Genomic DNA, 26,150 nt, shown 5'->3' with positions numbered 1-26,150 from the left:
GTCAAATGACATATACAGACACAGAATGCACTCATATATTGCATAAGATGATATCCAGTGTGGTGTAGTAAACAGAGTGATGTCTTTGAGTCAGGAGTCATGGGGTTTAGTCCCCACTCTGCTGTGGAATCACATCAATTGGGTGGATCTTATAAATCCACTCCTTAAATATTTCACTTATCTTGAAAATCTCATTAACTATGTCAATTCTGACTCGATGGTACATCTCTCTCTCTCTCTCTCTCTCTCTCTCTCTCTCTCTCACACACACACACACACACACACACACACACACACACACACACACACACACACACACACACACACACACACACACACACACACACACACACACACACACCATGTAAGATGAAAGTTGTCTAAAGCACAAAAAGCACAGTGACCCCTACTTTTTCAAACTTTTCTTCTTTTTCCTATAGTGGTGGTCTGAACAAGTAGCCATGGGGGAAGGAAGCTTAAAATTCCTCTCAGATGAGGGGATTCTTTTCATTACACACTGCAAAGACAGATGATATTCCAACTTCCCCAAATCTACCATAGTTCTAAAATAGACAATTTCTTGGCTGCTGTTCAGCCTTTTTAATGAATGCAGAAGAAATGTGAGGGCAGCCACATGGTAGCCAGAAACTGCAGCCGAAAAGAAAAAAAAAAAGCATTTTTGGCACAGATAGATGAGTGAGCTGGAAAACTTTTGTGAGCCAGCAGGAACCACAGGCTTTTGTCCCAAACAAAAAAACGTGAGGCTTACTTTAAATATAGAGGAATGCAGAGTGGGAGGGAGAGTGTTGAGTAATCCCTGTTCTGTCTCTTTAGCATTTAGCTTGGCATAGTCAGAATTCGGTCTTCCTTAACAGCGTAGAGAACATCAAAAGTTGGGTTGGGATACAAGGCAATGATTCCCAATGAGGATTTCAGTCTGGCTTTTGTCTCATGTTCAGCCAGCGGATCAAGCATGCAATCCCACGACAGCTGCAACTCTGAAAAGCTAGGCTGAATGGGGAAGCAAGCTTACAACATACACTGTCCTCTTTAACACCATTTGCACATCTTTATAATAAACCTCTGCAATAATTGCTCCTCTCTATAACAGAGAAACAGGCTTTTTTTTAAAGAAAAGAAAATAGAGAAGAAAGAAGACTTTCATGATGGCACACCTCCCTCCCCATAAAGACCATCAAGAAGAGTATCAAAGTCAATTTATTTATATACTGCATTTCTTACAGTCATTCCAAATGGCAGTTTTATGTGTCCACTGGAGGAACTGGCAACCAACTAATGTTACAAGATTCTTCAGTTAGACGATGGATAATTTAACAAAACAGACTGGACTAACAGGTTCTGCTTTAGGGTTTTTTTTTCACAATTTCCAGTGCAAAGGTGAAAAATGTGTTAGTTACATAAATCTGAAACAATATTGACATTATTAAGTCTATGCATCAGTAGCTTAGAATTTCTGCATATATCAGTTATCCCCAGATCTAGACTAGGACTAGAATATGCATTAGGATACATACCTGCGTATGAGAATATCAGTGCAATAAAAGGGTGGCGCATGTGAGTGACTTCTTTGGTGCCTGCAGTGTACCATATTATGACCTTTGTCTGATTATAGTAGAAGTGTGAGGTTTATCATTAGATAAGTGTGAGGTTTATCATTAGATTAGGCAGTACAGATTGTTTAGAGGTTTAGTGGGCTTACTCCCATTTAGTTATATGCCATGTGTCACTTCTGGCTCTTGTGACTGCCAGTACCACACAGAGGTAAAAGGAGGGGTTTACTGCTAGAATTTAGGGATCTAAATTTCTGGACATGATAAAGAACAAAAATGGTAGGGACCTCACAGAAGCAGAAGACATCAAGAAGAGGTGGCAAGAATACACAGAGGAATTATACCAGAAAGATTTGGATATCCCGTACAACCCAGACAATATAGTTGCTGACCTTGAGCCAGACATCCTGGAGAGTGAAGTCAAGTGGGCCTTAGAAAGCCTGGCTAACAACAAGGCCAGTGGAGGTGATGGCATTCCAGTTGAACTATTTAAAATCTTAAAAGATGATGCTGTTAAGGTGCTATATTCAATATGCCAGCAAGTTTGGAAAACTCAACAGTGGCCAGAGGATTGGAAAAGATCAGTCTACATCCCAATACCAAAGAAGGGAAGTGCCAAAGAATGCTCCAACTACTGTACAATTGCACTCATTTCACATGCTAGCAAGGTTATACTCAAAATCCTCCAAGGTAGGCTTCAGCAGTATGTGGAGTGAGAACTCCCAGAAGTGCAAGCCGGATTTCAAAAGGGCAGAGGAACTAGAGACCAAATTGCTAACATGCGCTGGATTATGGAGAAAGCCAGAGAGTTCCAGAAAAACATCTACTTCTGCTTCATTGACTATGGAAAAGCCTTTGACTGTGTGGACCACAGCAAACTATGGCAAGTCCTTAAAGAAATGGGAGTGCCTCACCACCTTATCTATCTCCTGAGAAACCTATACATGGGACAGGAAGCAACAGTTAGAACTGGATATGGAACAATTGATTGGTTCAAAATTGGGAAAGGAGTACGACAAGGCTGTATATTGTCCCCCGGCTTATTCAGCTTATATGCAGAATACATCATGTGGAAGGCTGGACTGGAGGAATCCCAAGCCGGAATTAAGATTGCCGGAAGAAATATCAACAACCTCCGATATGCAGATGATACCACTCTGATGGCAGAAGGTGAGGAGGAAGTAAAGAACCTTGTAATGAGGGTGAAAGAGGAGAGTGCAAAAAACGGTCTGAAACTCAACATCAAAAAAACACTAAGATCATGGCCCCTGGTCCCATCACCTCCTGGCAAATAGAAGGGGGAAATATGGAGGTAGTGACAGATTTTACTTTCTTGGGCTCCATGATCACTGCAGATGGAGACAGCAGCCACGACATTAAAAGACGCCTGCTTCTTGGGAGGAAAGCAATGACAATCCTTGCCAGCATCTTAAAAAGCAGAGACATCACCTTGCCGACAAAGGTCTGCATAGTCAAAGCTATGGTTTTTCCATTAGCGATGTATGGAAGTGAGAGCTGGACCATAAAGAAAGCTGAGCGCCGAAGAATTGGTGCCTTTAAACTGTGGTGCTGGAGGAGGCTGTTAAGAGTCCCCTGGACTGCAAGGAGAACAAACCTATCAATTCTAAAGGAAATCAACCCTGAGTGCTCACTGGAAGGACAGATCCTGAAGCTGAGGCTCCAATACTTTGGCCATCTCATGAGAAGAGAAGACTCCTTGGAAAAGACCTTGATGTTGGGAAAGTGTGAAGGCAAGAGGAGAAGGGGACGACAGAGGATGAGATGGCTGGACAGTGTCATTGAAGCAACCAGCATGAATTTGACACAACTACGGGAGACAGTGGAAGACAGGAGGGCCTGGCATGCTCTGGTCCATGGGGTCACGAAGAGTCGGACACGACTAAACAACAACAACAACAACGTCCATCTTTCTGGACTTTGGAAGAGTGGATCCACCCATTTTTCTCCCTTGGGACACCCCAAACACCTTCCCAAAATTGGAGGAGTACATCAAAACAGCAAAAGTGCCCCTAGAATTCTTGGGGGGGGGGAGACACTGGCCATTTCAGGCCATGAGGGGGAGCTTGTTAGGCCCAAGGAGTGGCTTTCCTCCCCTCAAAATAAAACGGAGTAACATATTTTTAGTTTTTATAAAGGCCACAGAAGGGCATGTCAAACTGAGCCATCCACAAACACCTGTGGGCATGGCTGACAATTTGCAGGTCTGGGGTGGCAGTGCCAGGAGGGCCGAGGAACCCTTGGAGGGTTACAAAAATTTCCTGGGTAGCCTGCATGCGCTTTGCACTGTTGGTTGTGCTTGAGTGGAAGCACTGGAATTTGGTTGGTTGGAGTTCAAATCCACATTCAGCTTTAAAAAAGCCTACAGGAAGACAGTGAGCTACTCATTCTTCTTTGGTGTTACCAAACTCACAAGGCTGTTATGAAGTAGCCCTTAGGCAGCACCTTATCCTGTGATAACTGGGGAATAGGTGGGATTCAGATGGAATACGCAGCTGTCGTTGTTATGTCACATGCCTCAGAACAGAATTTTTTTTAAAGGGCCTTCTTAGATAAACATTGTTCATGCCGTCCAAGGCAGGCTCAGATGTTGCGATCTTCATCCAGGGTTGCCTACAAGAACCACGTTACTGTCATGGCTTAGTTCTCTGCGAGTTATGGGCTATTGTTCTTTTACAAAACCAGTGGGTCGGATTCAGAGGTCACCTGTGTGACCTTACTTCTTCCCCTTGCCCCTCTCCCCACCACCAAAAAGACTGCTGCAGAAGAACCCTCAAGCTTCTAGATTTTCGGAGGGGATGAGGAGCTGCAGGGGGAAGATCCAAAGAAATGACTTCATCTTCTTTGGCAGGAGCCAGAGCACATGACTTTACCTTTGAGGGAAAAAAAACCTCTTCATGCTGCTCATTATTTTCTAGGAGCCAGGTACCTATTTATTTTTGCATTGGTCATGCAGGCAATTTGTTGCATTGCATATTATTAAAGTACCAATGTTGCCATTACCAACAGACCCCCAAAAATCAGGGAAATATTCCTTGGCTGCCTTTAGTGGCCAATTCTGATACTGCCTGATATTCCAATATTTTGTGTTTTATATAAATCTTGTTGTTTAGTCATTAAGTCGTGTCCAACTCTTCGTGACCCCATGGACCAGAGCACGCCAGGCCCTCCTGTCTTCCACTGCCTCCCAGTGTTTGGTCAAAGTTTGGTCAAACTCCAGAGTTTGGTCCCGGAGTTAGTTTTTATATAAATAAAAAATGGCAAAATAAAATAAATATCTCTCCGGTCATCAAGACATATAGCATGAGAAATGACTCTAAAATGCCTGAAAAAGTCATTAAAAGGATATCAGTGAAAGAAACTAGGTGTTATTTGTTATACCTAAGTGTTGCTCATTACATCAAAAGGTACTCTAGTGACTATTTATGATATTTCCTGTTAAATAATCATGTGCTGTCAAGTAAATTTTGACAAATAGTGAGTCTTTTTCAGGATTTTCCAGGTAACTCAGCTACTCAGTGGAGATGGAAAAATGATAACAAAAGACAAAGAAAAGGCAAAAGTGCTCAATTCCTATTTTAGTTCAGTCTTTTCCCAAAGGACAGACAATGACCCTCTAGACAAATGTGAAGTGCAGGTGGAGGGGAAAAGGCTGCAGTGGAAGTTTGATAAACAAGTAGTCAAAGAATACCTTATTACCTTGAACAAGTTCAAATCTCCATGGCCAGATAAACTGCATCCGAGAGTACTGAAGGAACTGGCTGAAGAACTCTCAGAACCACTGTTCAATATTTTCTTGACATCATGGAAAATGGGTGAAGTGCCAGATGATTGGAGGAGGGCTAATGTCCCTATCTTCAAAAAGGGCAAAAAGGAGGAAACTGGGAACTACAGACCAGTCATCCTGACATCATTCACAGGGGAAATTATGGAACAGGTTATAAAGCTGTTGCAAGCACCTAGAAAACAATGCAGTAATAACCAGAAACCAACACAGATTTATCAAGAACAAATCCTGGCATACTAACCTGATCTCATTTTTTTGACCAGGTAGCCTCCCTGATAGACAGAGGGAATGCTAGAGACATAGTATATCTTGACTTCAGAAAAGCTTCTAAGTGCCCCATTCTGATTAATAAGCTAACTAGGTGTAGGCTGGATAGAACAACTGTCACTAGACACACAGTTGGCAATAGAATCATACTCAGAGGGTGATGATTAATGGCTCATTTTCAAACTGGGTGGAAGTAACAAGTGGGGGTGTGTCCTCTTCAACATTTTTATTAATGATTTTTATTAATGATGGCTCCTTTTCAAACTGGGTGAAAGTAACAAGTGGGCCCTGTGCTCTTCAACATTTTTATTAATGACCTGGATCAGGGGTTGCAGGGATTGCTAATCAAATTTGTGAATGACACAAAACTGGGTGGAATAGCTAATAACTTGGAAGACAGAAATAAGATTCAAAATGATCTGGACAGGCTTGAGCACTGAGCTGAAAATAACAGAATGAAATTTAACAGGAATAAAAGCAAAGTACAGCACCTAGGAAAAAGAAACCAAACACACAGTTACAACATGTCTCAGCAATACTGCAAGCAAGAAGGATCTTGGAATCATTGGAAATAACAAGCTGAATATGAGCCAACAGTGTGATGTGGCTACAAAAAAGGCAAATGCTAATTTAGGATTCATTAACAGAAGTATAATCTCCAAATCCCACAAAGTATTAGTTTCTCTCTATTTGGCACTGGTTAGGCCTCGTCTGGAGTATTGTGTCCAGTTCTGGACACCACACTTCAAGAAGGCTGCTGAAAACTGAAGCAAATTCAGAGGAGGGCAACAAGGATCATCAGGGGGCTGGAAACCATGTCTTATGAGGAAAGACTGAATGAACTGGGCATGTTTAGCTTTGAGAAAAGAAGACGGAGGGGGGTGATATGACAGCACTTTAAAAATATTTGAAAGGCTATCATACAGAGGAGGTGCAAGATCTGTTCTCGATCATCCCAGAGTGCAGGACACGCAACAATGGGCTCAAGTTACAAGAAGCCAGATTTCAGTTGAATATCAGGAAAAACTTCCTAACTGTTAGAGTAGTATGGCAATGGAACTAATTACCTCAAGAGGTGAGTTCTCCAACACTGGAGGCATTCAAAGGAAATTTAGACAGCCACCTGGCAGATATCCTTTGATCTGTATTCCTGTTTTGAGCAGGGGCATGGACTTGACGGCCTTATAGGCTTCCAACTTCATTATTCTCTGATTCTAGAGAGTACTCCAAAATGGTTTCCCATTCCATTCTGGGAGCATCCTGGGACTGTGCAGTTTGCCCAAGGCCACACAGGCTGGCTCTACTCACAGGAGGCACCGTGGATTGAACTCCCACCTGTGGCTGGCTTTTCAGCCCGATTCCAAAACCACTGAGCTATCCAGCTAGCTTTTACCATGAAAGCTGAATCATTTATGTTATGATACCCTGATAGACGGTAAACAGGATAGAAGCATTCTAATTGGGTTTGTACTTATAAATATATTCATATACTCTGTGTTCCTCTATGTGCATATACACAAGCGTAGCAGTCTCGTTTTCACTGCACACAGTTATTAGATGTTTAGGTGTTCTTTATAAACAGATTATTTAATAATTCACCAGTACAAAGGTCTTGTTTCTGAAATATTATCCCTAAAGTATTGGCCTGAGGTATTTATAGTACATCTCACTCCTTCTTGCAATTATTTCAGTTATACAGGTATCACTGTAGCTCATTCCCCTCCTGCTTTTACGTCCTCTTCATGTTAACATCCTGTGTGGAAAAGGCTCAAGCTTGTCCATGCTATGAACCTTATGTTCCCTTACTATAACAGATGTATATCCATCTATCTCTCCTCTTCCAAATGGTTAAGAGCCACAAAGGTAAAGGTAAAGGTTCCCCTTGACATTTTTTGTCCAGTCGTGTTTGACTCTAGGGGGCGGTGCTCATCCCCGTTTCCAAGCCACAGAGCCAGCGTTTTTGTCCGAAGACAATCTTCCGTGGTCACATGGCCAGTGCGACTTCAACACGGAAAGCTGTTACCTTCCCACTGAGGTGGTCCTTATTTATCTACTTGCATTTGCATGCTTTCGAACCGTTGTTTAAAACGCTGTTTTAAACAGTCCAACCTAGTTAACATAAGACAAAGCAGGAAAAAACATATCACCATAAAATATTAATACTAACTAAATAAATTTAAAAGTTACATCAAAAGGTTATGCTAATTGGAATGTTCTTTCTTCTTGTGTAAACAAAGGACACTTAATATGTCAGGAATCAGATATCTCTGTTACAGGATCCAGTGAAGCTAAACTGATTTACCCAAACTAAGGATCTACCCCTCATTTGTTACACCAAGAAATACAATGGGACAGGCTTTGATCTCAACTATAAATCAAACATACACCAGTAAAGAGAAGATGCATTTTAAAAAAGGTGGTGGTGTCAATTTAGAAGAAAATCAAAACAACCAGAAGTTTTTTTACAGTGAAATCCTGAGTGAGAGCTCTTTTTAAGTGGCAACTATTGAGCCACGAGAATATATGTTTCTACGTGATTAATGAAAAAAAATACTTTGCAAATCATTTCAAAAGGAAAATACACACAGAAAGAGGCTAGAAAATTGTATAGAAAACTTATTTATACTAACAAAAGAACTTCCATCCTCAAAAGACTTTTTTTTGTCAAACTGAATGGCAACCTGCATTATGTTAGAGATGCCGCTTGAACAACGCACAGAATGTCACATTCGGTCTGGATTGCAATCCATGTTAATGAGCTGAACTGACTTCAAATTTTCCTGGAAACGTCAAAAACACAGAAAGAGGTGAACAGTGTTTAAACAGATGACGGATCAAGGCAGTACACATGATATGAGGTACCCCCCAATAACATGAAAATTATTTTCTGGACACGGTGCACATTATGGCATGAGTAGGAAACTCAAGCATTTTCCGGAGGTTCTGCACTACTGCCCCCATATTCCTTGAGCATTGGTCATGGGTGTGTGTGTGTTAAGGTTATGGGAGGTGCAGTACAAAGCAACCAGGGGAAACCCAGCCTGCTTGACTGACTGGGCCCTTCTCCAGGGAGCTTTCTGGATGGCATTTACAACTGGGGCAGCAGGATGTGAATTTCTTTTTTTAAAAAATATATTGCTCAGATATTCTGCATCAGTTGAAAACACCTCTTCATATTCCTTTTATGTAACCACACCTTGTTGCTCAGGGATACATTTAATGACATTTTGTACATCTAATTGGAAGTCAGCAGCACTGAACGTAATGGCACTTGCCCCAATAGAGGCCAATTCGTGATGGACATGTCCCTTGATGCAATGCCAAGACGGGCCATCAAACAAGCCACAGCATGCTGTGATGTAACCTCTGTGATCTGGGTCTTGCCTTAGAGGAGTACTGGCAGCGGCCAAGTCCATCATTTTAATTGTCTTCGGCAGACATATGTCTTCATACATCCTTGGGAACAGAGATTGGTGCTCAGTTGTGCTGGGATTGTAAATTTGTAATTAAGGATCTGAATCTTCTAGTAGAGTCTTCTACTAGAAACTGACTGTCTAGCATGAAGAGAGAGCTCCAGGAAGATTCTCCAACCTCTGTGAAAGATGTTAGGCAAAATCTCATTTGCATAACTATTATGTTTTATTTATTTAATTTATGTGGCATAAACTGGATAGTGTCATTATCCTGTGCTGGTAATATTTACTTTAAACAAATTAAATTAAATTAAATTAATGGGGGAAGCCTTTAAATGCTTGTGGATTACCTCTGCCAAGATGGGGACCACTAGCCATGATCCAGCAGCAACGTTTGACTCTTAAAGCCGAACACCCTCATACCAAGGCTCCCAAAGACTTCCTCAGAGCAAAAGGAAGTCCTAGGGAGCCTCAAAGATAGAAACATGGGCACTGGGTGGGAAATAAGAAGCTTTAAATTAGTTTAAAGAAAATCTTACCAGCAGTAGAGAATGACATTATTCAGTTTATGCCATGTGCTTTGCTTTGCTTTTTGCTTATGCAAGGTAAGCAAAAAGTTTGTAATGTTATGTGTATGAATATGTCCTACTATAGCAGGAAATAGGAAGAGATTTGGAAGTACTGTAAGCATCTAGTGCACGTATGGTGTTGCATGGGGAAACCATAATTGTCCAAATGGACCTGTGCCCCATTACCCTTATAGTACGTGTGTGTGTGTGTGTGTGTGTGTGTGTGTGTGTGTGTGTGTGTGTGTGTGTGTGTGTGTGTGTGTGTGTGTGTGTGTGTGTGTGTGTGTGTGTGTGTGTGTGTGTGTGTGTGTGTGTGTGTGTGTGTGTGTGTGTGTGTGTTAGACAACTTCTGTGAGTGGGTCTGGTTTGCCTCTCCCATGCAGCAGGGGCTTAACTTGCTGGTTATGCCACATGAGTGAATGTGCAGCTGCAGCAGCAGTAACAGCAAAAGATATCTATCTACCCATCCACTCCATTTAAAACAAGGCACACGGAGAGCATCTGTCTTGCTTTGAAAAGCAATCACATTTTTGTAGGCTCCCAGGAAAGGGCGTTACCTTGAAAACAGAGCAAAGGGGCCTGGTGCCCTTTGAGAGAGAAGCAGCAGCAACCACCACATGAGGGAGAGGGAATGAAGTCGGTTCAGAAATGAGCAGGGGGGGCAGGGGCCAATATTCTCACTGCCAGACTATAGAAGTCATGACTAAACTGCCAAGATAGGTCTGCTCGTGCGTTGACATTTACAAGGGAATGCTGTTCCTCTTTATGCTGCAATGAATGACATGAGGGCATAGATCCAATCTCTAACTAAAAATGATGGTGGGTTAAAAAAAGAGAGGCATAAATTGAATTATTGCACATGTGCCCTGTCAAATGGTGCATCTGAAATGCAGCCAAGCATATATAACACTCACATATGATGTGCCAGCTATCATACGTTCATACTGAATCTCCACAAAACCTCTTTTCATATAATAGTCATCTAACTAAATGCATAACATTCTTTCTGTTGTTCATTGCAACGAAAATCTAACGCATTTGCAAAAGGCACAGCTTACTGCCACTGAAGGGTTAAGCATCTGAACTTTATCCCATGTCACAGAAAGTCCAACTGTGATAGGGAAGAGGGATTTATTTAATATTATGCAGTAAAAGAAGGTTTGACTAAAGGATTCAAGGGATTAGCTGTTCTATAGTAGCAGCTTCATAAGAAAAGGGGGGGGGGGAAACCCATCCAAGGTTGTGACTGGTGTTCAGGAACATATTTTGAAGTATTCTCATGAGGGGGGAAAAACACAAAAAACAAAAGCCAGGTAATGAGGATCAAAACCTTGTTGTGCACTTTAGTTAATGGGCCTCTTGTAAATATTTAATTAAATGTGCACACAGACATAGCCACACATCTCATAATAAATAAAATAACTTATCAAAGGTAGAGGAAATGACTGTTAGGATTATCTAATTTAGCATGTTTGGATCGTGGCTGTCTGGATTATCTGACAGGGTAATGGAAGTTCACTGGGCCAAATCAATCATTTCCGTAGCTCCCAGAACGATGATTTAGGGATTTAAATTGGCCCAGAATATTTTAATAGCCTGGTTATGCTCAGGCATACCAAAGTCACTGCTAATTAATCAACCAGATTTACTCCCAGCATAATATTAAGTAGGGGATTTTGCCCATTTTCTTTCAGTGATGTCTGCAATTTTCTTTCCAAGGAAAACAAAATTCCTCTGTTTTCATTGCAAGAATTTGCACCCTTAAATCCTTTATTCCATAGGCAGCAGGCTGCAGGTTCCAACTGAAACAATGATGCTTTTTATGTGCGCTCTTGTCATCCCATCCCAGTGGCAATGAAAATGTGAACTGTCATCTGACGTTTAAGGCAGGACTGAGCCACACCATCAATAGCGGAATAATCGTATAGCTCAATCTGTGATTGTGGACCGGCTCCTCAAGCATAAATAATCATGCTGAGTTGGAATGGAAGGCAGCTAGGTATGTTTTCATAACTGAAATTCATTTGTCTGGTTAGAATCCTCATGAATTTTCCTCAGGGTTATTTCTGTATCGTAGAATCAGCTATGTAGAAGACAGGAAGAAGATGGAGGAGGGGGGGGAGGGGGAGGAGGCGGAGGAAGAAGAAAGGGATGTTGATTAATGTAAAACACACCCACATACACACACACACACACACACACTACAATCTCTTTCATGAATATAAAAATACACCATCTTCTTTATTCATATACAAGTATAGCCAGAGAGAACCATAGTGGCACCATGCTGTGGGTAGTACCCTAGCAGTTTTAACACTGTGATAAGCAATGGAACATTTTAATCCTAAAACATTCAAGCCAAAACCTTTCCCCATTTTGATGTATTTCTCGGGGCGCTGGCCCTTTAAGTCCAACCCTAACCATCCTTCTGTGACAAGGAATATCTAACAGACAGAATGCTGTTTAATTTGCACCTGCTACGTGCTAGGAGTATAAAGAGGATCTATCAAACGTACAGCGAGATTGGCGTGACAGTGCCAGGGTTTTGCTAGCAAAATGCAACCAGTCCCATCACCGTTCCTATTCCGACCTTTCTTGGACCCATAACAACTCGCTGGAGAAAGGGTTTTGCTGAATGTGACCGCTCCCGTTTATGTGGGATAAAATATCCAAACAATTCAGATTTTTAAATAATTAGAAGTCTTTTTTCTGAGTGTTTCATCTCTGACACCCCCTCCCGTTTGTGTGTGTATATATACCAAGGCATGGCCGTATGTTTCTAGAATGATAATAATCTATTTCTCTCCTCACAGTACTGAGCTGCTGGTGACCCTGGCTGACCCAATTGAAATTGATTTTGTTGTTGAACTCCTAGCTGGTGTAAATTAATCTTAGATCCATACAAGATCAGGGAACCAAGACACAGAGTACAAAGACCTCAAGTGCTGAGGGGGGAAAAATTAGTTCTGGAGAAGGTATTTTAAGTTTGGAAAGATAAATGGTTACAATGCCTTGCTTTGATAGAACATATGTAGTAAAGGAGAAGAGACTGACAAGAGCGCTGAGAGAGTAAGGGGGAGAGAGAGAGAGAGAAAGAAAGGAAGAATAAAAGCTGTAATTTAATAGCCTAATTTCCTGCCTGGCCCCGTAGAAATATCCGTCTGCTCCTGACAGCTGATGAAAATGTACCACAATTTGATTTGCTTCCCTGTGTGGGACAAGTTCAGCCCTATCTTTTCCCTCAGGCCCTTGAGCTACACCGGCTACAGCAGAGAGAGGCACCGTCTCTGGTTTCCATCTTTCTGCATTCTACATTTACCTCTGGCAGCTATTTGTTTTCTGAATGGTATTCATATCACCTTTGTGTCTTGATTTATTATGTATCTCTCCTTGCTTCCCCCCCCCCCCTTTGCAAATAGGGCACCTGGCCTTGCCATCTTGGAGAACCGACTGTCAGGCTGTTTTCCAAAATAAGAAACAGGAATCAAAACATTTCTTCTGTTCTTCAAGAGATCGCTTCACCTTTTTGAGAATTTCCATTCAAAAGATTTCCCGATTACTGCTCTCGTCGTCGTTTAGTCGTTTAGTCGTATCCGACTCTTCGTGACCCCATGGACCAGAGCACACCAGGCCCTCCTATCTTCCACTGCTTCCTATAGTTGTGTCAAATTACTGTTCTAAGTAAAGATATAAATATGACTCCATTCCTTGTCTGCCTCCCTGGCACATCTGGTCACCCATAAGGCTGCTCCATCTCAGCTTCTTACTCAGTTTTGATTTAAAAAAAAAATCTGCAGAAAAACAAATCATTAAACCGGGACTTAAGTATAAGTTTAATAATTATAATAATAATTATGTGCCATCAAGTCTATTCTGACTTATTTCTAGGTTTTCTAGGTAGCTAGTAGTCAGGAGTAATTTACCATTCCTTTCTTCTGGGGGCAGCTCTGGGTCCGTGCAACTTGCCCAAAGCCACACAGGCTGGCTCTACTCGCAGGAAGCACAGTGGGGGAATCAATCTCCCAACCTCTGGCTCTGCAGACAGGTACCTAACTCACTGAGCTATCCAGTTTAATACAGATTTCTAATTTTATTCTTTCAAAATGTTCCTTTCTAATTGCCACTTCACATCCTAATTTGTATACAATACGTGCAGCTATGCTGTATATAATCATATGCCCAGCCAGAGATGGGGCCTGCCCTTTTCTCAGCTGCAACTCCAGAATCCCGCAGCCACTCTGACCATAGTAGCCGTGAGATTTTGGAAACCAACATCTAAAAACAAATATTTCCTTCCTCTGCCATCAAGCAATCCCAAAATGCCCGAACTGAAAATGAAATGAGCATTTCCCCCCCTAACACTTGGCTGATAAAATGTGAATGTTAGATGTAGTTTTTGAAGCCAAGAACTGCACTGGAATGTTATACAAGCAAATGTCAGCAGATATCTAAGCTCCAGTCAACATATTGGTCCAGGAAGAGATAAGAATTTCTATTGGAATTCACAAAGCTGAATTAGCTCTAACCTTGTGAATGAACAAGAAGGCTAAGCAGCTAAGCATCATATGATGATAATGAGGAGGCTTTGTTTATGCATTACCTTCATTAATTGCTTCTCTGTTAATGGCTAAAATATTGACCAATCATATACAAAATCACAATCGATAGAACAATAATTGATTATCCCGCCGGAACCAATTCAATTACACTACTCAGAGTCAGCTGAAAATCACAATCAGCATCTTCCAGACAGGTCAACCATTAATTAACCAGGAGCGACCACAATGAAATCATGAGGTACACCGATAAATAAATAAGCAAGGAAGCAAGCAAAGAGAAGCCTGGTGGGCTTCTCTAGGGAAGGAGGCCCATCGTTTTATACCATGCTGCTCTCCTCTTTGACCATCCACAGTGCTGTTGCAGATGAAACCCAGGAGCAAAAATATCCTTGGTCAATAGAGGGCCACAACCTTAGAAAGGGAAAATATAACAACTAGCAGACTGGCTCAATGTCAATGAGATAAGACAGCGAGACGGAAAAGGTTTGCGTTTCTGGAAAAAAAATCCCAGTGGAAGTATTACTCAACAATCTTTAAAGAATTGAAATCTTGTTAATGCTGTGCAGTCTGGATTCTTCTTACTAGTTTGAGTGGGTCTTTGAAAATAAAAGCTTGTCTTGGGAGTAGGAGGCATAAGCTTGTGGGAAGAAAAAACAGGTGACGAATTATCAGTGTGGCGACATAGATTGAAGAGCTGGAGAAGCCCTCTAGGAGCAACCGACAGTGAATCATCAGCTCGTGAGCGAGATGAATTTAACGGAATAGAATGGGGACGTTAAAAAAAAAATCAGGGCCAGAGTTACTGAAGAACTATAACAATATTTTTTTGGAGAGACTGGCTCCCTGTGTCTGCTGTGTTTGGACTATTTGAATTTGCTGTGAATTTTGATAATACTGCTATAATAGCTGGATAAGGATACTATCTGGACAATATCTGGACAAGGAGGGAAGGACACTTCTAGGGGGGTTGGTTTGTTGATAAAATAGTGGAATCAAAAAAATATTATTTATACAAACCATAAGTACTGGAGAGATAGAAATGACCTCCGAAAGGTTGGGAATTTTGCCAGATAATGAATGGCTGGTTACTATGCAAATGACAATAATAACAGGATTCCAGCAGGTAAATGAGCACCTTAATCAGGTGGAAGATCTTATCAAAGGGAAATCAGCAGAGGTAAAACAACAGTTGAATGAAATGGCTCTAACTCCAATACAATTTACACCGAGAGCTATGCCAGGTACTATAGATGAGAGTAAGAGTTATTCTGTGAGCTACTTAGCTATAATAGCCAGAAAAGGTGATGTTAAAAATCAGACTACTGTCCTGCATTCAATTTTATTTTCCCGAAACGGGAAGAAAATTGAGTTACAGAAACAAGAGAAGGGCACTGAGAAAATATGGGAAGTGCCAGAAATGGAGATCTTTCCAGGCAGGCTGAATGCACGTCCAAGACAGAAGGAAATCGAGAGGGGATGTATTTTATAATTGGTCTCGATTTCCTGATAGAGTTGGAATAACTTAGATTTAAATTTAAATATGAATATAAGATGATATTTAGAGGATAACCAAACAGTATGTGTGTAAAAAGAATATAAAGTGTTTTTTTTTTGCATTGAAAAATGAATAGACCAGATGCATGTATACTTAATATGAATAGATTGGATGATTGTATACTCTGTGTTCTCCTGTCTTCAAAACCCTTTTCCTATCCCTTACACTTCTTTTTACCTTTTGTATTCCCAACCCTATTCCTAGTAGTTTAAAAAGAAAAGAAAAGAAAGGGAAAAATTAATAAAGAAGGCAGCTGGTGTTAATCTGTGGAGGGGTGTATTTATTTGTTTTATGTATCAAACTTATTTTTATTTGTTTTGTGTATTAAACTTATTTGATCAGTAAATGCCAGTATCTGGAAACATACTGACCGGGAAGATTCACAAAGAGGGCACCCCAAAGAAAACGGGTGCGCCATATTGTCTGTGCAAGCTGCTTCATATTGCTACACTGATGCATGAGGGATCTGGCCCATTTCTTGAGCAGGGCTAATGCTACCATTGTAGAGGAAGGATCACTTGGAGACGCCATTCTGTCAGCACCCACTAGCCTTTTGCAGGCTGCCAAGCTGGAGTGGGGCGGGGTGGGTACACCAGATACAACTGACGGATTAGACAAAGTTTGTAGAAAGGGTTACAGCAGCCGAAAGAATAATACAGTCTGGAATGTAAAAAAAAATATTGCACAGTTTGCGGATGAAGTCAAGCATATTAAATCAAGACTGTTCCAACAATACTCAGACGAGTTGAGTTAAATTTACCAGAAGTTTCACAAAGATGCACGTGCAGATAATCACATATTTCATTTTCATTATTTGTGCCCCACCTTTTTCCCCAAGAGGACCCAATATATATAGACACACACAGAGACACTGACACATGGGCACCAAGAGAGAGTTTTACACTCTGTTTTGTCTCCACGCTCTTTCTTTCCTTATTGATTTGGTAACTGAGTTGCTTTCATAGTCCTAAGGAAGCTCTAATTAGATTTGCTTGCATTGGCTCAGCTAGATGCTCCCTGGGAGCTTCTAAACTTATTTCTTTGTCCTATAGCCGCACCTGGCAGGAGACAACTGCATGCCCCTACTGCACCATTCTATAGTTAACTTAAGCATCCAAAGAGCACTTCCTAGAGTGGGAATTCCATTATGTTGCTGTAACATTGAAGAATCACATGACATGATGTCATATGCCAGTTTCCTGCAATACCAGCACATCTCTCGTACTGCACATCTCAAGAGATGGAGTCATGTTCCTGCATGTGATATACCAGACATGAACACTCATGATATTTCAAGTGTGGGATAATCAAAGATGATTAGTGAAGTGCGATTAAGAATGTCCTGGATAAATATTCTCTTTTGTATTATATTAAAGTCTTACATCATTATATGCATTGTAATGTAAAAAAAGGAAGGATGTAAAAATGTTAATGTGTTGTTACTGTTTATGCTTTATACTTTGTTTTCTTTGCACAGCCCCTGAAGAAGGCTATAGGTTCAGGCCAAAACACGTCGGGCTATTCAAAGCTGAAATAAGGTATGATATATTTTCTTATGTCTTGAAACTGCGGTTTATCCTTCAGAATCAGATTTGCTGGATGTGCCGGTTCCATTTTTAAAAATATTCTAAACAAAGTGACACAAAAGGAGTAGAGATTAAAAAGGAGGGTTAAAAAAAGGAAACCTGGGCACTCAATTTTTGGTTATAAAGTTCATCAGTAAACTATCTTTAGGAAACAATCAGTTTCGATGGTCAAAGAACCAGATGTAGCCAGAATTGAATTGCTTCTACATTCTCTCTCTCTCTCTCTCTCTCTCTCTCTCTGTGTGTGTCTGTCTCTATCTCTCTCGGTCTGAGCAGGTGCAGTCCTTAGCTCCAGAGTAGAGATGGGGACCGAAATAAAAACGGATCAGTTTTTCCAACAAATATGGTTGATTTGTTAAATATCTGTCTATCCGTATTTGTGGGTTCCAGAGACCCCCACAAATACGAAGGGATGAATATTTACCTGTTTTTATTCGTACTTCCTATTTTAAAAAAAAACAAAAAATCCCTGTTCTGTCTACCAGCCACTGAACAGCTGATCGGCAGCAGAAAGGTGGCCACCACTCCACACAGCCACCCATAGCCTACCCCTCACCCCCTTCCTTTCCTTACCTTAGCCCTCCCCCACCTCTACCAACAGCCCCTTAACTTAATTGAAGCTGCCAAGGTCTCTTGGCCCAGTCCAATCCACGGCATGTAAAAAGGGAGATTGGCTGCCCTTTGTAAAGATGCCGGCTATGGCTTGATTTAGGGTTGGGAAGCTGCAGCCACCATTTTTGCAAAGGGCAGCCAGTTTTCCTTTTTACACTCCGTGGCTGCGGAGGCCTGATGGAGACCTCGGCAGCAGCTATTAAGGTGAGGGGGTTTTGGTGGGAGTGGGGTGGGGTTAATGTAGGAAGGGGGTGGGGGTGGGGTGGCTGACTGTTGGGGGTGGCAGCTGCCTATTGGCCTCCAATCAGCTGATCGGTGGCTGGTAGGCAGAATGGGCTTCTGTGCCATGTGGTAAACTCTCCTGGGGGACCCAATTTGTGGGTGAATAACTTGAATGTCTGATATCTAATCTTCACCAGAGTTGGCAGGCATGTTGGGGAAAGACATAGGAAGCTCTGTTGTGATTCTGGGCTCTCTAAGTACCTGGGGGGACCTTTCCTGGGGGTGCTCTTTGTGAGTATATAACTCAGGGGTCTGTGATCTTTCACCAATCTTTCAGGGGTTGTAGAAAGTTGTCTGAGGAAGCTTCCCTGAAGATCTGGTGTCTCCAGGTGGTTGGGGTCCAGTTTTATAGCCATTTAAAGCAAAGATGGATCAACGAATCGATTTGTCAAAGAATATTCGAATATTCATATCCATTGATATGTTAACCTAGATGGATCATGAATCAAAACGGATCACCATTTTTAAAAAAAAATTGTCCCCATCTCTGCTCCAAAGACATGGAAAACGTAACATTTAGCAGACTCCATTAGATATTACTGCCCCAACATTTTACCATCATTCCTCTTTCTTTATGGGCAATTTGGCTTCCCATCTCCAAACTAGACTATAGCTGAAATTCTTTTCAGCTACACCTTGTAAAGCTGATGATGTCACTGGTTACAGCAATTTTTTAAAAACAAACAAACCAGGGATGTTGTCAAGCCTTCGGTACAAAGTCCTGCATCCCAAGCCCCAAGGCAGAGTCTTTATTAAAACCAAGGAGGGTTCCGAGTCACGAGTTGAGTCTGAGTCACCAGCGCAACGTAAGTCCGACTTGACGCTGAGTCCCATGACTGGAGACCTCCTCCCTGAAACAAAAAGTTTCCAATTCCGTACACACACCCCAAATCAATATTATCAGCCTTATGTAGCATAGCTGCATGAGCAGGATTTCAGACAATATTATAATGTTTTGTGTGTGTTTGTGTGTGTGTATGTGTGTGTGTGTGTGTGAGTGTGTGTGTGTGTGAAAGAGAGAGAGATAGAGAGGTGCTCCCTCAGGTGGTGAAAATGGTCTTTCTTTCTTTCTTTCTTTCTTTCTTTCTTTCTTTCTTTCTTTCTTTCTTTCTTTCTTTCTTTCTTTCTTTCTTTCTTTCTTTCTTTCTTTCTTTCTTTCTTTCTTTCTTTCTTTCTTTCTTTCTTTCTTTCTGGCCATACTACACGATTTCTCTCAGCTACATAAGTTACATTTAGCTTGCCTTCTTTCAGCCCTGATATCTAATTGGTTTTTGGGAAGATAAACAGAGGCTTAATTTGCAAATTTAATTGTTGAGGCAAGGGTCTCTGAGGAAGCCCCTTGGAGAGAGGTGAAAGAGGGTAATCATCAGGAATACCCATTCCCCTTGATGTTTGCTTTAATCCTCAGTCTTTTATAATTGCTGGGGAAACAGCACCAGAGGAAGCAGGCTGTAAGCAGTAAAGGTAGGTTAGTAACTGATACTGCAAGCTTGGGATTCCTGGTGATGGACTAGGACTCTGGAAACCAGTGTTTGAATCCCTTGCTCAGTCATGAAAAGTCCCTGGGGGATGTGGAACCACTCCTTAAATATCCCACTCACCTTGAAAGCCCTACTAGGGTGGCTGTAAGTCAGTTCTGACTTGGTGGCACATAATGCACACACTGCAAACTTACTACTCTAAAATTCTGGCAATCTCTTCCGTCCGACTCCATTTTTTTATGTTTCAGAAACCTTCATCAATAAATGTCCATAAACCTGAGCGCTGTTTCATTAAAAATTCAATACAAAATTGCTAAATGAGTATTGAACTTGGGAAGACAAACAAAAATTCATTCAATCAGCTGATATGGCTACTGTTGGACACTAAGAGTAAACAGAGTATAGAGCACAATTAATTCCAAATTAATCAGCAGAGACCAACCAGATTTTTATCCAATGGGGGAGATTTGGGAACGTGTTTTGCTGCCTTCCTCAAATCAGTAGGTTTCAGATTGTTTTACTCTGAGTTGATCTTGACCCATATTTCTCTACGACACAGACTTTGGGCTATATTTATTACACTTCATCATTGAAACTGCAAGACTTAGTTTTTATTTATTTATTTAAAACATGTATAGCTCACAGGACCTCAGGCTGGGTTAAAGGTAAAGGTTCCCCTTGACATTTAGTCCAGACGTGCCCAAATCTAGGGGGCGGTGCTCATCCCTGTTTCCATGCCATAGAGCCAGCATTTGTACCTATTTATCTACTCACATTTTTACGTGCTTTCGAACTGCTAGGTTGGCAGGAACTGGGACAAGCGGCGGAAGCTCACTCCGTCATGTGGATTCGATCTTATGACTGCTGATCTTCCAACCTTGCAGCACAGAGGCTTCTGCAATTTAACCCACAGCGCCACCATGGCCCTACTCAGGCTGGGTTACAGAGCTGAAAAAAACAATTTTTAAAACATAAGAGGTTTAAGAACAATTTAAAACCAAATTGTTTAAAACACAACATTAAAACAAAGCATTAAAGCCGTTGCATTAAAACCTGTGCAGGCCACAATCTCAACCCTTAAAGCCTCTAATAAATATGTTTTGAGTTGGCACAGAAGATGTCTTAATGCAAGTTTCCTACGGTCATGTCAAAGGTTTCATTACGTTATGGCTTTTTTAAAGAATGGATCTGTATGTTTGGAAGGAACATGTGATAAGCCCTCCTCAGCTCAGAATGTGGGTAAAATTTAATTTAATTTAAAGCTTCCTATCTCCTCATTTTGGGTTCTGTGTCTCCCTAGGGCTCCCTTTTGCCCTGAATGAGCCTTTTCCTTTGGGAGCCTTGAGACTTGGGTGGAAGAGATGTTAATAGTCAAAAAATCTTGGCATGATTGCTAGAGGCAGGATTAGGACAACTGACACCATTTTTTTTTACTATCTTCTGTCCTGAGGCTCCCAAAGGCTTCCCAAGGGCAAAGTGGGAACCCAGGGAGCCTCTGAACCTGAAAGAGGGGAGAGGAAGTGTAGCAACCCCAGACCTACTGGAGTATCCCACCCTGTAGTTATGCTGCCACCAACCATTCGCTCCACCAAGTCACCCAGACCAGGAATGGATTTTAATAAACAAACGAACAAGGTTTATTGAAACAACCAACAGGGTAAATAAAAGGATCAGGTAAATAGGATACTGGAACGTGGTATAGTCCCAATCGTACACATACAACAGATTGGTTCCCACGGAACACTTTAAGGTAACGCACAGACCCTGAACCTATCAGTTCTGGCTACCTAGATAGAAACCTGAACTTATCAGGTATGTACTATCTGACGAACAGTTGTACCCAGTCTGCCCCACAGTCTGACCCACAGACTCCAACTCCACGTCTCCACACCAGCTCTCCTACGATGGACTTCCCCCAAAGATATATATAGTACAGCTCCTCCCCCCTGATGTCCCGCCTTCCACTCCCCATAGGATGGAACTTTCCCTCCAAACCCATGACAGACAGGTACCATCAGTGCTGTATGTGACAGGAAGCTTTCAATTAATCTAAATTAAATTCCTTCTGCCAGAGTAAACTTATGCAAGAGGACTTTGCCCAATGTATTTCAAGTCTCATATAAATGCTAGAATAATACACTTTTCTCTAGTGATACATTGGGCCTCTTGAACTAGATATGAGAGCCTCAGCTTGTGTAAATCTGGCCTTGCTCTTAACACATTGGAAGAAGCCAACATGTTGAGAGAGAAAAACTAGCATTTTAAGGTGGAGGTTATTCATAGCCAAAATTAAGGAATGGTCCTAGACAAAAGCTACTTTCTAGCAATGGTCATTGGGTTCATGATCATAAACCTCTTTTTAAAATAATAATAATTATCATGTACTATCAAGTCAATCCTGTCAACCCTTTCCAGGGTTTTCTAGGTAGAGAGTATTCAGAAGTGGTTTACCTTTCCCTGCTTCTGGGACTGTATGGCTTGCCTGAGGCCACACAGGCTGCCTGTATTCACAAGAAGCACCATGAGGAGATGAATCAAACTCCCAACCTCTGGCTCCACAGCTCGATACCTAAAACACGGTGATGTTCAGCCATTGTTATACATGCCTTCTAATGTTTACTGTGTGTGTGTGGCATGGGGAAGCATTCAAACACATGAGGCCTCCACAAACACATTCTGAGGCAAATATTCACAAGAGACTACATTACATATCTCACCTGCAAAAATGCAAATGTTCCTCTTCCAATAAATAATTCTTTGCTTTGGGAGACAAAGTTTCACCCATGAGTGATATTTCTAAAATTCTCACGGATCCCATCCCGTAAAACAGGACAACATTTGTACCTGCTGGGTATATCATTTGTCATTTTTATTGCCATTGTAACCTATTTGGAGGAAAGAGTGAGAGCCAAATGTGAGTCCTACTACATTATAAATAACCACTGTGAAAACATAAACCAAATCTATTGACTAGCGCAGAGACTCAAGGCTGCGGTTCCCATTATTTAAAGCAGGGGAGCTCGGTGAAGTTAAGCGAGACAGCAACACTGAAAAGAGAATCTAAGAATGCAGGCACTATGCAGACATGGACAATAAATATTGTTACATTCCTACATTTCAGTCAAATGTTATTGGGGTGGGGGAGAAACCAGAAACAACATGTTTTATAATAAAGTTTCTATACAGCAGCTAAATAGAAACACACACACACACACACACACGCACTTAGAGTGTGCTGAGAAAAATAGCTACCCAGACAAGGGTTCCCTTTGATGTCTCCCTTCATTTGTTCCTTTTTTGGGGAGGATCTTTTTTTAAAAATTGCGTTTGTATTACATTTTGCGTTGCTGAGGCACAATTTAGATGCAAGATGCGTCCCTGGCATATACGTAATATTTGGGTGCAGATGAGGGTGTATAATTGGTATTGATATATGCCACATGAACACTCTACATTATTGACTGAAGTTCTGGTTGACAAGAGCAGATAATAAAATGGATGGCCTGTGGCAGGTGCCCCTGGTTGCATGACTCACCCACAGCTGGGCAGAGAGGACATGCGGCCATGTGGGAAGCTGGACACCGGACAGTGTCGTTTCGGAAAGGCAAAGAAGCAGCATCCAAACCCTTCGGATAAATGTTTGTTCCTTTGGATGATATACAGATCTGCTCTTTCTCTGTCTTCTTCTGCCTCAAAATGGTAGAGAAAGGGAGAGAGAGAGAGGGAGAGAGAGAGTGAAGGAATACTAGGGAAGCCAGCAAAGTAAATTTGAGTCTGTCTCACAGTTTTTTAAATGGTCCCTTAAAGACAAGATAGTTTTCAATACACCTTTCCCTGGGATCAGTATCTGAGCCAGGGACATACACTCTTGGCTTCCCTGTACCTCTTCCCTTTTCCTCATCCCATCCCTATAACTCTTCACACCAGGTCTCACCTCAGCAACTTCCTAGCCTTCCCTTTGCTCGGCTTTGCAGGAGAATCTAGAGTAAGGAAGAAAGCAACATCTTTCTTCCTCCCTCTTTCATCTCTGTCAGCCTTATGCATTCCATGACATGCCAAGGTAAAAGGAGTTCTGGCCCGAGAGAACAGTACAGTGGTGCCTTGACTTACGAATGCCCCTACACAGGAACATTTCGACTTACAAACAGCTCCGTTCACAAAATTTTGCCTCCACTTGCGAATGGAGCTTCAACTTACGAACAACAAAACCCGCGGGGAAAGTGGGAAATGGACTTTGGACTGCCTGGTACTGTTATTTTAAAATGTAAAAACCGGTTTTAAAAGTGCTTGGTTTGGTTTAAAGATGCTTGGTTTTAAAGCTGTTTTGTTTAAAGGGTGTTCATTCCCTCCCTCCTATCCTACCCTTTTTTTAACCTAAGTCATCTTTTTTTCTAAAAAAATCTCTCCCTAGTGGTAGAGGAAGGATTAACCGGTTTTGCATTAGTTCCTATGGGAACTAACACTTTGACTAACAAATGGCGCCTCTACATAAAAACAAGAAACAGCTGGAATGGATTAATCGGTTTTCAGTGCATTCCTATGGGAAATGCTGATTCGACTTACAAACTTTTCGACTCACGAATATCTTCTGTGATGGATCAAGTTCGTAAGTCGAGGCACCACTGTATTTTGTTCCCCCGAGAACTGAAGTAGTCCCTGGAAACCATGACCCATTCTCAGGGGCCATTGCTCTTTCAGCCCCCAGGCACTCCAATCTGTATCAAGATGGGAGAAAGAAGGGAGGGAGAAAGTTCCTCTCTTTGCCCCTTTGCCATCGTGAATGCATTGTCTGCACTTGCAGGTAACACATGGAAGTGGTGGCTGCTTGGTGGGGTGAGGGATCTCTTTGTTTGATTCAGAAAGCAAACCATTTCACTTCCAGTAATTTTAAAGACAGGTCCAGTAGCTTGGAGGTCAGTCTAAGAAGACAGCCTTTGGGAGACTGCTCATCTGTGCACATTTTGCAACCTAAAATGGAAGTCTTACCAACTGGACATCTGATCAACTATAGTCCTATCAACAACTGGGAAACAATCCCTTCTGGCCATGTTCAGATACTACTGGTGGCCACTCACCATGGCTAACTCAAGGACTGATGTTGACTTTATTGCACTCATTTCACTGGCCTAAAAAGTAACAGAACTGAGCCATTTATGAAAATGATTGTCCACTTATGAAATAATAGTGCTATTTTTAAAGTAGCAACTTGTTGTTCTGCATGGTGTAATCACGAGACCTGTTTATTGGCCACTTTTTTCTAGTTTGGCATGTTACCACAAGCTAGATTCTTCAATTGGCAAAATAACCATACAGATTTTTTTTTCTCCATTGAACACAGGCAAGCTCCTATTGAGAAGAGGGGAATTTGTGTCTGGAGATATAATTTTATAAGAGCAACAGGGTCAACCAAACCAAACATCCTGAATTCTGTTAAAACCGCACCTCCTCAAAAAGGCAGAAGGATCAAAGAAATTTCTCTATGCAGAAAGCTTACCACTGTTCCCTTCTCTCAATAAAAAGAGGAGTTTCAACCTCTCAAGAGATGGACGAACTGTAGGGAAAACAAAGAGCAACCATTAGATAATGGCGTCATATAAAAGGAGTATGGCATTTCCATAGCAGATACCTATTTGTTAATTTATTTGATTTCTCTCCTCCCTTACAACAGAAATACTAAAGGTTTGTGCATGTGTTGGTATACCTTAAAAGAAAAAAGGAAAAGAAAAAAAGAAAAAAAAAGATTAGTTCCTAATTACTAATTGGTACAAAACACTAGCAATCAATAACAGGGTTCCCATTCACTGATTTCACCAGTTGGAAGAGGTTACATTCATTTGGCCATGGACTAATCTTAAAGCAGTAATCAATACTCTAATTACAATATATTTATTTTATTTATTTATTTATTTATTTAATTTATATGCCGCCCACACTACCCAAAGGTCTCTGGGCGGCTTACAGCATTTAAAATACAATAAAAATATGTACAATTAAAATACAATTAAAATATATATAAAATTGCCATCAGACCCAGAGTTAATATTATTTCAGTTAAAAGCCTTCTGGAACAGGAAGGTTTTGACCTGGCGCCGAAATGTCATCAGTGTCGGCGCCAGACGAATCTCAGTCGGGAGGGCATTCCATAGTCTGGGGGCAGCTGCCGAGAAGGCCCTTTGTCTACAAGCCATCCCTCTTACCTCCTTGAGGGATGGCTCTTTCAAAAGGGCCCCCTGGCTAGATCTTAACTGCCGGGTAGGCTCATATGGAAGGAGGCGGTCCTTCAGGTATCCAGGGCCCAAGCCGTTTAGGGCTTTATATGTCAAAACAAGCACTTTGAATTGGGCCCGGGCAGCAACTGGTAGCCAATGTAACTTGTACAGAATCGGCTTGATATGATCCCTGGCGGCCACACCACTCACCAGCCGCGCCGCTCGATTCTGAACCAGTTGC

The 26,150-nt window shown here is 41.6% G+C and overlaps 1 protein-coding gene and 1 long non-coding RNA gene across 3 annotated transcripts in view; one reads left to right on the top strand and one right to left on the bottom strand.

Moving 5' to 3' along the window:
- The window catches only part of LOC144587799 (uncharacterized), an 887,030-nt gene that overhangs the window by 89,512 nt on the left and 771,368 nt on the right, over window positions 1-26,150 (top strand). The gene's annotated exons all lie outside the window — the stretch shown is intronic.
- The window catches only part of LOC140707982 (uncharacterized), a 55,338-nt gene that overhangs the window by 14,768 nt on the left and 14,420 nt on the right, over window positions 1-26,150 (bottom strand). Inside the window, exons 2-4 of one of the 2 annotated variants that reach the window (XR_012088121.2) lie at window positions 25,195-25,251; window positions 22,418-22,585; window positions 20,475-20,648 (exon numbers count right to left, since the gene is read on the bottom strand). This is a non-coding gene — a long non-coding RNA (uncharacterized LOC140707982). Of the gene's footprint in view, window positions 1-20,474; window positions 20,649-22,151; window positions 22,258-22,417; window positions 22,586-25,194; window positions 25,252-26,150 lie in introns of those variants that run through there. The other variant, XR_013542983.1, reaches the window with a different exon arrangement.

The sequence above is a fragment of the Pogona vitticeps genome, chromosome 1 (assembly GCF_051106095.1).
Source record: "Pogona vitticeps strain Pit_001003342236 chromosome 1, PviZW2.1, whole genome shotgun sequence".
Lineage (NCBI taxonomy): Eukaryota > Metazoa > Chordata > Lepidosauria > Squamata > Agamidae > Pogona > Pogona vitticeps.
The sequence above is the reverse complement of the archived record's forward strand: the minus strand, read 5'-3'. Positions and strand labels throughout refer to the sequence as shown.